Here is a 6,000-nt window from a genome sequence, read left to right on the forward strand (position 1 = left end):
ACGATGAACGATGCGCGTTACCGCTTGTCAGATAACGATATCTGACATCTGATGTGTTTGTAGTCAGATTTGGACGATTCCATTCATTTCAATGCCGTCAGAAATCGTTCAATCGTTCAAATTGTTCAATCGTTCATCTGACACATCTGACCGTGTATATGCACCATAACACAAATATCAGTGTCAGTCTCTTCATACCTCTGAAATGACTCACTTGTCACTTCTGCAGGTTTGCTGCAAAATGTGGTTGAACACGATTTGTTATTTATGCTATAATGCAATGCATGAACTCAGCAGATTGCTGCGCTGCATTCTGGGCCAAGTTCTCTTCATTTGCATTTGGTAGGAGCCAGAAACTTAAGAGCTGGTGAATTGTTATACAGAATCACTAAACCCAGAACTGGCTTCTTTCCACTAAAGGTGTGTAAACATGTTATCAATGCCAAACCTTGTGATGTTTCTCAATTCTAACAGGTAAATCCAGTATACTTTATATTGTGCAGATTATTATAGAAGATAAAACTATATGTATGAGGATCACATTGTTTCTTTTTTACTTAAAGATCTGCAAACATTTCATGGGATTAGCTTGCTGGATGTGTGATACTATCTGTGGTCGGTAGTTCTGTGGTCATATAAAAAATATGTCTACTGACAACATTTTACTGATATGGCGATTTCTTCCAAAGAGATTTTAAGGTGCATTTACTTAGGTTTTGAATACTTTGTTTTCAGGTGTGAAGCTAGGCTTTCTTTCACCCGGGCAAAGAACACACAACCACCACCCCCCACCCCGTTCCGGTAGACAGTAGCCACAAGTATATGACCTTCATATAACACAGACAGCATTAGTGACTTCCATATAACGGAGATAGCATTAGTGATTGCCATACTATATAATACCTAGTAGGGGATGTAGTTATGTGACCGGCGGCTACAAGGCCGCTGGTCACAATCCCGACTGCAGAATGCCGGCAAAGGCTTTATGATAGGCGGCATAATCCCGACGCCGGTATCCAGGACAACGTGTGCCCGAACAAGGTAAGTCCGGGGTGCTTGTCCTGTTAGCCGCGGGGTTAGTGTTAGGTTTGGGGGGGGGGGGGTTAGGGTTAGTCACCACTAGGTGGGAGGGTTAGGCACCTCCAGGGACCCAGGGAGAGGTCAGGGTTAGGCACCCCCTGGGAGGGCTAGACTTAGGGAGTGGTAAGGGGGGTGTTAGTGTTAGGCACCCCCGGGTGGAGGTTAGTGTTAGACACCACTCCGAGAGTTTAGGGTTAAGCACCCCTAAGGGAGGGTTAGGGGGGGGAGGGTTGGATCACTTACCTGCCGCTGTCAGGATTTCCTGCTACATGGCTCACGCTGTCAGCATTTCAATCGCATTCCCCCAGTAGGTACAGGCCCAGGGCCAGATTAAGGGCCACATGGGCCTGAGGCTGAAAATGATCAAGGGCCTATAGTGCGAAATGGTGGCGGAGTGCCCAATGCTGTGTGGGTGTGACCAGTGCCATGTTGGCATGTACAACCCCTACACTGTCTGCTCCATTATTTCCCTAGATACATAAAAGTAGGGCATTTGCATTATTTTGTGAGGAAAATAGAAATTAAATTTTAATACTTATGATTTATGGTCAACGGTGTGGTCAGCTGGGCAACTGGTCATCATCATGCTGTCCTGATGATGGGCCTATTTTTATGTGGAAGTCTGGAGCTGGAGCATCAGCCATCATGTCTATCCTGCCTTATTGCCCCATCTCTCTAGCCTCAACTCTCCCTGTGTCTCTCAGCTTCACCCCCTGTAAATCTCAGCCTCATCCCACCATGTTTATCAGCCTCATCCCAACCTATGTCTCTTAGCCCCATCACATCGTGTCTCACAACCTTATGCCTCTACAGTGTCTCACAGCCTCATGCCCACCCCCCCCTGTGTCTCACAGCCTCATGCCCACCCCCCCGTGTCTCACAGCCTAATGTTCGCACTGTGCTCGCAAGCGGGTCGATGTTGCCCAAGTGCGCATGCGCACGAGGGAGCCAGCTCCGTCGTGCGCATGCGCGAGACCTGAATAACGATGGCCAAGCCGTTGTTATGGGTCTCGCAGCAAAGGGGGCGTGCTGTCGATGGTAATTGACAGCACGCCCCCTTTGGTGGGCGTGCCAGGGGCGTGGCTGCCCAGATGGAGGCGTTCCCATGGGAACGCCTACCGTCTGGGGCCGGCCCCACTGACATCACTAGTGATGTCAGTGGGAGTGCTTTTGGCTCTGATAGAGCCAAAAGCACTCCAGGGCTTGCGGCAGCGAGACCCTATCGCAGGGTCTCGTCGCAAGCCCGATGGTCGCGATGGTCTTGACCATTGCGACCATCATTTTGGCCGCTCGCTATAGCTGTGGGTGGACACCCACAGCTATGCGAGTGGCCAGGAGGCCGCTCCAAAAAGGAGCAGGAATGGCCCTGATTCAGAACGAGCGCTCTTTCAGAGCGTCTGGCTCTGAATCAGGGCCTGTGTCTCTCAGCCTCATGCTCCCCGTGTCTCTCTCAGATAAACCCCTCTGTGACTCTCAGCCTCATCCCCTTTATTTCCCAGCCTCCTCTCCCACTTATTCTCTCTAATTCACCATGTCTCTCCAGCACACCCCATCTGTCTCTCCAGCACATCCCACTGTGACTTCCCAGCCCCATGTCTTTAGCTCCCTCCCTGTGTCTGCATCTCCAGCCTCATCCACCTCTGCATGTCCAACCCTCAACCGCGTGTCTCTTTGGTTTCAGCCCACACTTACCTTCTCTGTCTTCTGCTGCCTGTTCCTGTTCACAGCTCCTCTGCCATCCAGTGGCATGATATCACATGCGATGTGCCAGAAAAAATACTTTATTTTGTACCTCGTTCTGTTTATGCCCTGCTGTATACTGCAGCAGCACATGAAAGCAGCAGCAACAGTTGATCTGGACTCTCAAGGTTTCTGAGGGGCCGGATCCCTTGGAATCTTGGGGCCAGGTACAAGTGCCTCCCTTGTAGAATCCTGTAGCTGGGCCTGCTGCCATACAATACAGAGAGTATTTTTCATCGCCTTACCTGATGTTGCCAGTGAACTGGAGGAGGCGGGAGAATGCATAAACAGGCAGGGGAGACAGGGACCATGCACAGCCACTGGGAAATTATAACTGTAGGCTGACCACCCACCGCCTGCTCACCCTGCTCTGACTCTGTGATCTCAGCCGAGGCAGCTGCAACTTTGGTTGCCCCTCTATCACCCGGGGCACATGTTCCGCTAGTGCCCCCCTCCCACCCTATCTGTTCCCCTGCTTTTTGTATTCAGTCAGCTTCTTCTTTTGTCTGGTATATCCCCAGTTATAAAGTAGATATGGATAGTAAAAAACAGTGGCAAAAATGTCAGCCCCGTGTCACACTGAGGGGGCGTGGCCACCAGTATAAAAGGGGGAACCAAGCTTCTGGACTGTCCTATGGACGCTCCAGGTGGCTTTGCTGCGGTTGCCAGCGGGACCAGGGATAAGTTCAGTACCTGGAACATCCTAAGGATGCTCTGGGTGCCCCTATGGCGACTTACCACTGGGACCAGGAAGAAACTGTCCTTCGAACACTCCAGACTCCAGGCTTTCTAAGCTGTAGGGTGCCATCTATAGGTGCCAAGGGGCAGCAACGGTGCCTATGTTAGTGAGGAGAGGACTGCATGTACCAAGGGAAGTATCATGATGTGAGGGGAAGTATCCCCTAGCCATCATCAGGGAAATATCATGGTGTGAGGGGAATAGAAGCATGGGTGCCACAGACAAAGGGTATTGTCTAGACTTATGGTACAGTAATATCACATATATTTCTGCACAGCTCTATTGGCTGCAAAGGAAAATCTGATTTTGGTGAAAATGAGTTGACGGGGCAATGGTCCGAATGCTGGCACTTGCATCCAAATTGCCCCTTTAAAGTTAGATGTCAAATCGTCATACAACAGAGTAGTAATATAAGGTTTTTGTCAAAATTATGCAGGAGGTTTGAGGGGTCAAACATACCATCTATTTAAACCAAAATCCATATGTCCAACTTCTTTTCATAAGGAAGTTTTTGATTTTGGGATGTATTCACTTCTCTGTGACTGTATAAGAAATTATATTGTCAGTGCCATGTTTACCCCATCTGCCTAAAATTGTTGGCTTTTGGTGGGTATGAACCACTGACTATTTTTCTCACTTTTAAAATGTTTAGGGGTCTATTTACTAAGCAGTGTTAGGAGACAGAGTGAAAAGTGATAAGAAAGTGATAAGGTGCCAGCCAATCAGCTCCCAACTGTCATTTCACAGGCTGTGTTTGAAAAATGACAGTTGGGAGCTGATTGGCTGGCACCTTATCACTTTGTTATCACTTTTCACTCTGTCTCCTAACAGTGCTTAGTAAATAGACCCCTTAATATTTAATGTGAAGCAGCAGTGGGCAAACCAGGCACCTCTAGGGGTTAGGATTTATATTCAGTAAATTCTGCAATGGTTTAAAATTGTCCTGAAATGGAATAGCAAGTGTCTAATCAACATTGGACTGGAATCTGGATGCAACTGAGGTTTGGAATAGTAGGTCTGTATTAGATTGTTGAAAACATGTTTGCCCTCATGATTTGATCCTGGCTCTTTGTATGGATGCCAAGGTTACAAATATTCATATACTGTGTGTGCCAACTGGGCAAAGTGCTTATAATGACAAGTTCTGTCCCGTATAGAAATGAAAGTCACATATCAGAGGTGTTTTTTCTCACATACATGCTCGAAAAATGCAATATGATGCAACGTTCTCATGGATAAACCAAAATGAGTTACACATCAGTAAGTTATAAATATTACAACTATTAATTTTAAGATTTTCAAACTCCTTACTTATCATTTATTATCACTTGAGAGTAGATGTGGGAATCTAACATCAATAATAATTGACACAGTTTTATTTAGGGGGGCGATTTAATGATTATTTCTGACTCCTCCTCTTTCCTGTACTGGCACCTCCCCTCTTCACAGGGTTTTTTTACGGCAACATTGATTATTACAATGTATATGTATGAATACAGTTTTAGCACCAGCAGCCATCTCCCTGCTCCCCCTTCCCCTCTGTCCGAGGGCAGCAGAAACCATCCCCCTGCTCCCCTAGCCATTTTCCTGCTCCCATCCCCTCTGTCCGAGAGCAGCAGAAACTATCCCTCCCCAGCAGAAGCCATATCCCCCCTCCCCTCTGTGTGAGGGCAGAAGCAGCCATATCCCCGATCCCGCCTTCCGCAGCCATCTCCCTGATCGACCTCTCTATCTGTCCAAGGGCAGCAGAAGCCATCCCTCCCTGCTCGCGGGGGCAGAAGCAGCCATCTCTGTGCTCCTCCTCCATATCATCTCTCTGTCCATGAAAGTAGAATGAGGGTAGGATGGAGGCTGTAACGTCTCTCAGCACAATGTCAGCAGCGCACAGACATCGCTACTCACAGGGCTGACAGTCTACAGTCAGTCCGAGTCTTGCAGCAGTAGCGGGGAGCTGGCTGTGATCTCTCCTTCCTCGGCTCCCCAATGACAACCTGTTACAGACACACCCCCCAGGGTTGCGCTAATCACTAAGAACAGGCTGAGGATAAAGGGGGGAGAGTGGACACACAGCTTGTGCTCAGTGCATGAGGATATAATGAAGGACGGATTGTGCTAGGGGGGGAGATCGCTCCAATTGCCCCCTCCCCCATGGATCCACCACTGTTGACACAAATATGAATAGCCAGGGTCGCTGCTACCAAGGAGGTCCCATAGAGCTACAAGTTTTTGACTGCTACCTAAAACAATGTATGAGTGGCATAACGTTACACTAAGGGGTAGATTTACTAATTGTCGGGTTTTCAAACCCGGCCATGACCAGAGGTTTTGACCGATAGATTTAAAACAGCAACTGTAATAAATACTTTGGGCTCTATTTATCACTTATATTTAGTAAGCAGATCGCATTTCCCATAATTGTAATGGGAAATGTGATCCGACCA

The sequence above is a fragment of the Taudactylus pleione genome, unplaced genomic scaffold (genome assembly GCF_031769625.1).
Source record: "Taudactylus pleione unplaced genomic scaffold, aTauple2 ptg000201l, whole genome shotgun sequence".
NCBI classification, from domain to species: Eukaryota; Metazoa; Chordata; class Amphibia; order Anura; family Myobatrachidae; genus Taudactylus; species Taudactylus pleione.